Source organism: Colossoma macropomum, unplaced genomic scaffold (assembly GCF_904425465.1).
Source record: "Colossoma macropomum unplaced genomic scaffold, Colossoma_macropomum, whole genome shotgun sequence".
Lineage (NCBI taxonomy): Eukaryota > Metazoa > Chordata > Actinopteri > Characiformes > Serrasalmidae > Colossoma > Colossoma macropomum.
Window position 1 is genome coordinate 48,771,389 of NW_023494787.1, and position 9,211 is coordinate 48,780,599.

The following is a 9,211-nucleotide window of genomic DNA, read 5'->3' on the forward strand; positions in this document are numbered from 1 at the left end:
AGCCCTCTGTTTTGCACGTTCACGTCTCGGGGTAGGGTGTCCCAATTCTTGTTGAGATAAAGGGGTAGGGCGAAGTGTTGGGGCTACATGGCCCTCCAAACGGAGCTTTTTCAGAGACTCCAAACAGAGAGATATGAGAAAAAAAGAAAAACCAGCAAGATGGCTGAGCGAGCGACCAAAGAAACCCACAAATGTGAGAATTTTCTCGGTAGCTAGCTAGCTAACTCTCCCGTTCCACCTTAAATAGTCCAGCTCTTCTGACGCCTGAAGCACCAGAATGTAACTGCTGCTCCGTTTAAGGTGGAACAGGAAAATCCGAACAAGAAGCTGGCGAATATCTGACTTCAGCTTCATATCAACAAAGAATTAGGGATGGGTGATAATAAATAATTGCCCCCCTCTTTGAAGGCATATGATGCCCTAAATGTAACTAAAGCCCAGCAGTGTGGAGCTGAACTTTACCCTCCTCTGCTGTCACTGAAGACGGGCCGGGTCGCCTACAGAGCAGCGCTAGTAGCTGTTAATGAAGTAATGTTTTGTTTTGTTTTGTTTTAATTTGAGGATCCCATTTTGTAGGGCAAGATTTCAACCACTACCCCTTGTAACTCAGTTCCAAGGGGTTACGATGACACTCAAAAACAAGGGGTGGGATTGGGCCTAAGACATCATTGAAAGAGCTTAGCCAGCTAGCTGACATGGAGCCAACAAAGGCCACTCGCTTAACTCCTCTAGGTACTGTTTACATTCTGAATGGTGAACATTGAGAATCACTGTAACATCACTTTGTCTATCGTGATGTTTTTAACGAAGCAAACTGTCTTAGTCATTTAAAAGTGAAGGGAAATATTTTAGCGACTGTGGGTTAAATCACAACCCAGTCACTTCAACGTTAGCGGAGACGCAGTGGTCGCCTTCTACAAAAGGCAAATTATTTTCTGCTCAGTAGATGGTGTGGAAACACGGCTGAGAACGGAGAAATATCCTTTCTAACTTTAGCTATCCTGGTTAGCCTAGCCACGCTTCTTCAGACTTCTCAGTCATGTCTGCGGCACATTAAGGCACTCGTGATTCATAGTAACATTAGCAAAGCGATATAAAGACCTTATTTGAGCTACTAAACACACCTCATAAACGTTGACTTAAGGTAAATACCAGGTTGCTGGGCTAAACACTGTAACTATCGTACTGTGGAACAAACATTTGTATCATGTCAACTTTTTTAGTGTCAACTTTTAACATTTACAGTTTTACATGTGAGAAACTGACCAAGAATCTTGTGTCAGTTTTTGACAATGTGAGCTATTTTCGCTACACCGGATTAGACTGTTAGCCAGATAGCAATCTCCTGAGCTAGTTGTTAAAGCCACATTCTTGGGATATGTTACTGTTTTCTCAGGCTTTTACAATTTGTACAAAAAAAAAGCACCAGAGAGCAAAAAACACCCTATTAAGTGACTCACAAAGAGCTATATCCTTGAAAACTAGCCCACAGATTATAGTTATACCCTTAAAAAATTACACTATATTAGCCTGTTAGCTGGTTAGCAATCTCCTGAGCTAGTTGTTAAAGCCACATTCTTGGGATATGTTACTGTTTTTTCAGCCTTTTACAATTTGTAAAAAGAAAAAGCACCAGAAAGCAAAAGGTAACATATTAAGTGACTCACAAAGAGCTATATCCTCGAAAAGTAGCCCACAGATTATAGTTATACCCTCAAAAATTACACTAGATTAGGCTGTTAGCCGGTTGGCAATTTCTTGAGCTAGTTGTTAAAGAAAGCCACATTCTTGGCATATGTTACCGTTTTTTCAGCAGTTTGTACAAAAAAAAGCACCAGAAAGCAAAAGGCACCCTAAGGGCCCTAAGGCACCGAAAAGTAGCCCACAGATTATAGTTACACCCTCGAAAATTACACTAGATTAGCCTGTTAGCCGGTTAGCAATTTCCTGAGCTAGTTGTTAAAGCCACATTCATGGGATATGTTACTGTTTTTCAGCAGTTTGTAGGAAAAAAAAGCACCAGATAGAATAAGGCCCCCTATTAAGTGACCCACAAAGAGCTATATCCTCGAAAACTAGCCCACAGATATAGTTACACCCTTGAAAAGTACACCAGATTAGCCTGTTAGTAATCTCCTGAGCTAATTGTTAAAGAAAGCCACATTCTTGGGACATGTTACTGTTTTTTTCAGCCAATTTGTAAAAAACGCATTAGAAGGCAAAAGGCCCCCTATTAAGTGACTCACAAAGAGCTATACCCTCAAAAACTAGCCCACAGATTATAGTTATACCCTCAAAAATTACACTAGATTAGCCTCTTAGCCGGTTGGCAATTTCCTGAGCTAGCTGTTAAAGAAAGCCACATTCCTGGCATATGTTACCGTTTTTTTCAGCCTTTTACAAGTTGTAAAAAAAGGAAACCAGAAAGCAAAAGGCCCCCTATTAAGTGACTCACAAAGAGCTATACCCTCAAAAAGTAGCCCACAGATTACCAGAAATATATTTGTTCCAAAAATTGCACAACTAATACGTGTCCCAAAGTTGTGGGTAATTCATCTGTGTCGTGCACGTTTATGCAGACCAGGGGCATGTCCTTTTAAGCCTAGTCTTCTTGCATAATTATATAACCAAAAGAGAGAAAAGTAGCCTATTCAGTCAGAGCAACCACTGCACCACAAAAACTCCACCACCCGACCGCAGCTTTGGCATTACATAAACTCAGAGGAAAGGATTCCACTGGAACAGCTCCTAACATCTGACACATCTTGTCACAGGCCATATGTCTTTGACTGTGGCCAGCACCGGCTATTACTTAGGAAAATGCAAATGTGACCACAGATAGGACCAACCTACAGCTTGTCTAAACCAATAAAAACAACAACAAACAACCAAACGGTACCAAGTAACCAAACCAAATAACAACCAAATAACCCAAGAGTAGTGCTGGGCGATACATCGGTAATCCTGGTGTACTGAGATATTTAGCAACAATTTTTGTCATATATTTGATAATGAGCACTATTTCGATGACACAGTTCATTAATGCTATCTTATTAACTCATCAATGCTAACTTAAATGTCATCTGATACCATAATATCATGACACACGCGGAAAAAAACTGTTATACTGAATTAGATCAGTCCCGCTCAGCACTACTCCAGATGTAATCTAGAGCAGGATACAACAGGCTTAATTATAAAAGTGTTGCTTAGTCATTCCTTCATTCACTCATTCATTCAGAGCATCTGACTTCTGAATAATAAGCAACCAGCAGTCTGAATCTGAACCACACAAACATTAGCCAACCAAGACGGCAAATCTGGGGTGTTATTTCAGCACATGCTTCCAGAGAACTGCTGAAAATATGTTTTAATTGTTAATGATGTGATAGAAAAGACATAAAAAACACTTCCGGTATTCTATTATATATGTGTATATTCCACTACACCCTCAGAAAATGCTATATATAGAACTGTGACAACAAGGGGAGGACACTGGCTCCTGCCTGGTGCCCCTCGCCACAAGGCTTCACATTTTGGCCATTTAAAATGAGGAGCCAGCAGCCTGAGTGGCCACATATCTTGGCAATTAATTTGCATCATTTTTTCCTTTTAACAAACTTGTTCCATCAGACACAGAACTAACATCATCACTTCAGAGCTTGTCGGACGTAAACTGTAACCACATTTGCAACTAATGTGGTCACTGCAGTGGTCTCCCTTGCTGAAACAGGCCACATGGTGTTATAGACGCTGTTCCACTGGCTGAAGTTTGGTCATGTCACTCTGTGAAATAAGGTCTTATATAAAACACAGTGTTAAATAAGCTATTGTTACATGGCAGGTTCTCAGGTTCTCACTGCAGTAGCTAAACAGCACCTAATGACACAATCTGGACCAAATGAGGTCAGGGCAAACCAGATCAGCAACATTCTCATTACTGTAAAGTTTTTAATTACTGTTTCCATTGTCTGCTTTTTGGTACTGAAGCATGCTTGTTCATTGTAAATACATTGTTTATATATTTATATGATAAATAATTTTGGCTACAGGCTTCACTGGCTTAGTGGCTTCGCTTGTCAGTGCATGTTTATATCCGTCTACCCCGATTTGAATGCATAATTGGCTCTTTGCATGGATAAATGGTTCTTCAGTTGGAGTGCAGTGGGTGATACTGCTGCCCTCTACACAGCAGATTGTGGTTCAGTATTCCCACCTGTGCAAGAATACCATGCGTCCACCAATAAGAGTCCTTGGGCAAGTTTCCTAACACTAGGTTCGCTTCCCTCTGCGGCAGTATTACACTGCACGTTGCTCAACATGAGCGTCTGCCAAGTGCATCAATGTAAAGATACAGAAAACCTGCTGCATATGGTTTCTTTAAAGAATATTTACAAAAAAATGTTCTATATAGCACTAAAAGGGTACTGTTACAAGTCATGGAACCATTTTGGTACTGCATAGAACCCCTTTTGCTAAGAATGCAAAGTACTGCAGGTTTACATTACTATATTATACTGTACTTATGGAAGGATTATACAGCACTATAGCAATTCTTATAGCTGCTACATGGTTCATTCTACAGAAACGTCCATTTTTATGTCCCTAGTGTTTAGAGATATATTACACTTTAAAAACATGTTAGGTTTACAATTTATTTAGATTTTAAAATAAAACAATAAGTTATTTTAGCAATTACACCTTCTTGAAGCACCAATTTAGCAATATCGGTTTTTAAATCAGTCATATAGAATTCCAAGCACCACAAAAGAGCTCGTCCTCACAGTCGTGTGTAAAGGCTGAGGCCGTATTTTGAGATAAAAAACATGTTTTTCTGCTATTTTAACTGCAATAATCTAAACATGACTATGAAATACATTATTTAAATGACAAAAAGAAAACAAATGCCAAATAAATATTATAAAACATATGATGAAAGTTGTGGAGTCGTGTCTCTGGTGTTATCGCGCAACGAAACATCTCTTGTTCTGAAATAAAAATCACACTAATGACTTCCTTTTACCTGTTTTCTGAGGATCTATGAAGAAAAGCTCATGGTGAGTCCACTGTGTCTTTCAGTTATCAGAGATTTTCTCATTCAGCTCATGATTTCATATGAAGCTTTTAGCTGAAGTCACTGGTGTGACCGACTTTATTCTGGGGTAATTGTGAAAAAAAATTACAATTACATATTTTAGTGGATATTCCATGATTGACAACATGTGGTTTGATGCTCTGCAGCAGCCGTTCTGTAAAATGCATTTTATATTAAAAATGTCTCTGGTGTTCCTTTATTATGTGTAACACCAATGAGGATCGGTAACACCAGTGACTCCTATGGAGAGACAGAAAAGTGGGCATTTCTAGAATGACCCATATTTCTTTTTTTGTAAAAACATCTACATAAAAAGTACGGAAGCATACTAGTTGCAAAATTCAAATTAAAATGTAATATGCAAAACGGCAATGTATTCTTACGTTAGTATTTAAAATGGTAAATGTTTCAGCCTCATTTTCATCAACCAGAGCGATAAACCTGAGAATCTGGCCAAATGTTTGATTAAAACTTTCTTATCAGGCCTTGTATAAAGACAATAAGCATCATAAGTGGATCTATTGCTCTGCTTCACCTCATCCGCCAACGTAAGAATAGCTATAAACTCTTCAGCCAACGTTTTTATGATAAGTCTTTTCCCGCAGGATGACTGACAGGCTGGAAGTCTATGAAAAAGAAATGCAATCTGGTCGAATGTGTTTTCAGACCCACAAAATGAGTGAAAAAGACCATTTCAAACATTATTAGAGAGTGAAAACGCATAAAAGGTAAATTGTAATTATCTTTCTGACACCAATATTGCATAATCACATGAAGCATAAATATGCAATTCTAGAACTGCATTTTAATCTAAATAAAGCTACTTTGAAAGCGTCTAAATCTCTGTGTAAATGAAATGTCAATACTGCTGCACCAAATGGCAAACTGAAATGTTAAAACTGAATATGAATTTTCATTTTGAGGCCAAAATTGCATACATGCGTGAGAAATTTAAATTCAAACATAAATATATATGTTTTTATTTGAATTGTGCTACTGAGGCCTCCATAAAAAAGAGCCTGAACTTCCATAACGCAATGTAAACAACCAAAAGCCTTGCTGTTCTTGGACACAAAGCACTGCACAGGGGAATTCTACCCATTTTTCCAAATTTCGACATCATTTTGGCGGTTAAGACATTCAGAGTGGTTTGATGTGAAATGCTCCGTTCACAGTGGTGGTATAGTATAGTAACCAGACGTCCACCTCGAAAAGCTCCCTCACAGAAAGGTTGTGTACACAAAATGGTTACGAATTCACTGCCTGACACCCGAGACACTTTTACGACAGCTTTGAAAAAATTTATATTTTATTTTTTTTTGCATTTTAGACATAATGACCCCTGGTTCCCATCGCCACCACTGAACTATGAGCCAGGAAACGTGTCTACAATGAACCATGCCACAACTAACCTCTCTGGATGACTCTGTATACACCTCAGTGACTGACTTATACAGAAACTGTAAAAAAAGAAAAAAAAATGGACTTCCCCTTTAAGGGAAACTCCACCAATTTTTCAAAATTTCATGCATAAGTGTAGCAGTTAAGATGTAAACAAAGTCATTCAGAGTGGTTTGGTGTGAAATGCTCCATTCTAGAGAAACTTAGAGTCAGAACTGTTCACAGCGGTGGTGATAGGAACCTCTAAAAGCTCCCTCACAGAAAGTTATTACATGCAATGGATATGAATTCACTGCCTGATGTCTGAGACACTGTTTCAACATATTGCAATCAATTTATTTTTAATCTATTCATGCACGAAGTGTGTTCCAATGCAAAAGAGCCTTTAAAGAAGATTTATTTTTCAGATATTCCACTATTTTACATATGAAGGCGCGTGTAGGTTCACTGGTGCTTCTGGCTAGTAAATAAAATGTCTATATCTGTGTTGTAGACATGGCGACCCCTGGTTCCTATCACCACCACTGTAAAGACATCCGAGCCTCTACAATCAACCATTTCACACCAAACCACTCTGTTTACATCTCACCCCCTGAATCATGCAGACATTTAAAGAAGAGGTGGAATTCCCCTTTAACCAACTGCAACTGAAGGCAACCTCCGCGCAACTGAACACTAACCTGCAACCCAGTTGCATGCAAGTCGAGCCGAATGTCACTCACTCTTGTTGGGCTCGGTGCTCCAGCACGACTGACACGGTGCACGTTGCGAAATCCTTATCTACGGCGGCACGAGAGGGACATCTGCGTGTTTATATATTTATTTACCCCTTTTTTCGAACTCTCGAGGCGGCGCGAGCCAAGAAGCTCGAGTTTCACTTCTGTCGCGCCCATGCCAGGCTTACTTTGGTACAGTTGCACTACAGCCGGGGACAAAAACAGATATAAGATATTAAGTTACCGGTTTGAGACTGAACACAGTAGCTTGGGGGAAACATCTGGCAACCCGTCCAGTCTGACCAGATAGAAAATAGTTATTTTCAGTGTAATTTAACTGCTGTGATGTCATAAAAATAACCATAAATGACCGAAGCGGGAGCTTTTGGGGTTGGATTTTGGTGTAAAAGTTGCTAAAAAGCAAATAAATGATGATGTCAGCATGAAGTCGGGTTGCCGTTGATTCTGACCCCTTTACTTATTTAACTAATTGCACGCAACACGAGGCTGGAACTGGCTCCTCGTTGGAATTGTCCGTTCCACCTTAAATGGTGCAGCAGTTTCATTCGAGCGCCAGAGGCGCCCGAATGTAACTGCTGCACCATTTAAGGTGGAACGGAGAGTTCAAGTTCAGCTCCGTAGGCAGCCCCAACTTGAGAAGTGACGTTCATGTGGCAGCTCGAATGCCTCCTAAAGAAGACAACGTGTCGTTAATTAATAACTGATATCTGCGATATCTGCGCTTTAAAGCGCTTTCGCAGCCTCGAAACTGCTGCACCGTAACCACATCCGCTCCAAAAAGGACTACAAAGCCGTCACGCGAGGCTCTGCAGCCGAGAGAACTGAACAACAGGGCGCGCGTGAATAATTCAGCAGCTTTAACATAGGTGATAATGTCCCACCTCGAAGCTGCCGACCCCGGCAGGCTGTGCTGTATGTTCCCCCTCCTCCTCCTCCCGTCGACGGGCTCGGAGTATTCCTGCGGAGCCGAGTGTGAGTGAATGCAGACCCGGCTAGATATCCAAGCTACCTGCTAGAAAACAGCCGAAGCCGGAGCTGGAGCCGGAGCCGGAGCCGGAGCTGTGCGGTCGAGTGGCCTGGAATGACCCCGCTGAGCGACACGGTCTGGCCGGCTCAACTTCAACATGGACCCGGGAGCAGAAGAAGAGCGAGAAGAAGAAGAAAAACGCAGCCCCGAGAACTGCAGCGCTCGGATTTGATCGCTATGGGGAATCAGAGAGCAGCAGACTCAGCCGAGCCGCCGTGTCAGGGATCAGATTCTTATCTCAGGGTCTGATGTTTGATGTTGGCCGCTGTGGAGGATAAATGGCAGCCTGAAACGTGAACACACACTAAAAATGAGGGTTCTTTAGTAAAGGCAGCGGTTCTAATTAGAACCATGGGTTCTCTATAGAACCATGTGCATGCTTAAAGTGGTGAAATGGTTCTTCAGATTGAAAATGTGTTGGATGTGGAACAATCGAATCATGCAAATGGTTCCACATAAAAAAATATGCTTCTTCAAGGGTTCTTTAGTAAAGGCAATGGTTCTAAATAGAACCATGAGTTCTGTGTAGAACCATGTGCGTGCTTAAAGGGTTCTTTGCATGGTGAAATGGTTCTTCAGATTGAAAATGTGTTGGATATGGTTCTATGTAGCGCCAGTGTCAAATTTGGAACCATAGGAGAACCCTTTTGGTGAACCATTTTCAATCTGAAGAACCTTTTCGCCATACTAAGAACAATTTAATCATGCAAATGGTTCTACATACTTAAAAAAATATGCTTCTTCAAGAGTTCTTTAGTAAAGCCAATGGTTCTAATTAGAACCATAGGTTCTATAAAGAACCATGTGCATGCTTAAAGTGGTGAAATGGTTCTTCAGATTGAAAATGTGTTGGATATGGTTCTATGTAGCACCAGTGTCAAATTTGGAACCATAGGAGAACCCTTTTGGTGAACCATTTTCAATCTGAAGAACCTTTTCGCCATACTAAGA

General features: G+C 40.6%; 1 protein-coding gene across 3 annotated transcripts in view; it reads right to left on the reverse strand.

Annotated features, from left to right (window-relative positions):
- thrb (thyroid hormone receptor beta) overlaps positions 1–8,661 on the reverse strand; it is a 224,827-nt gene extending 216,166 nt beyond the window's left edge. For 2 of the 3 annotated variants that reach the window (XM_036567673.1, XM_036567669.1), the window contains exon 1: positions 8,115–8,661. The gene's annotated coding sequence lies outside the window, so the exon portion shown is untranslated. Of the gene's footprint in view, positions 1–7,176; positions 7,416–8,114 lie in introns of all 3 variants that reach the window. The other variant, XM_036567670.1, reaches the window with a different exon arrangement.
- Positions 8,662–9,211: the final 550 nt, after the last annotated feature.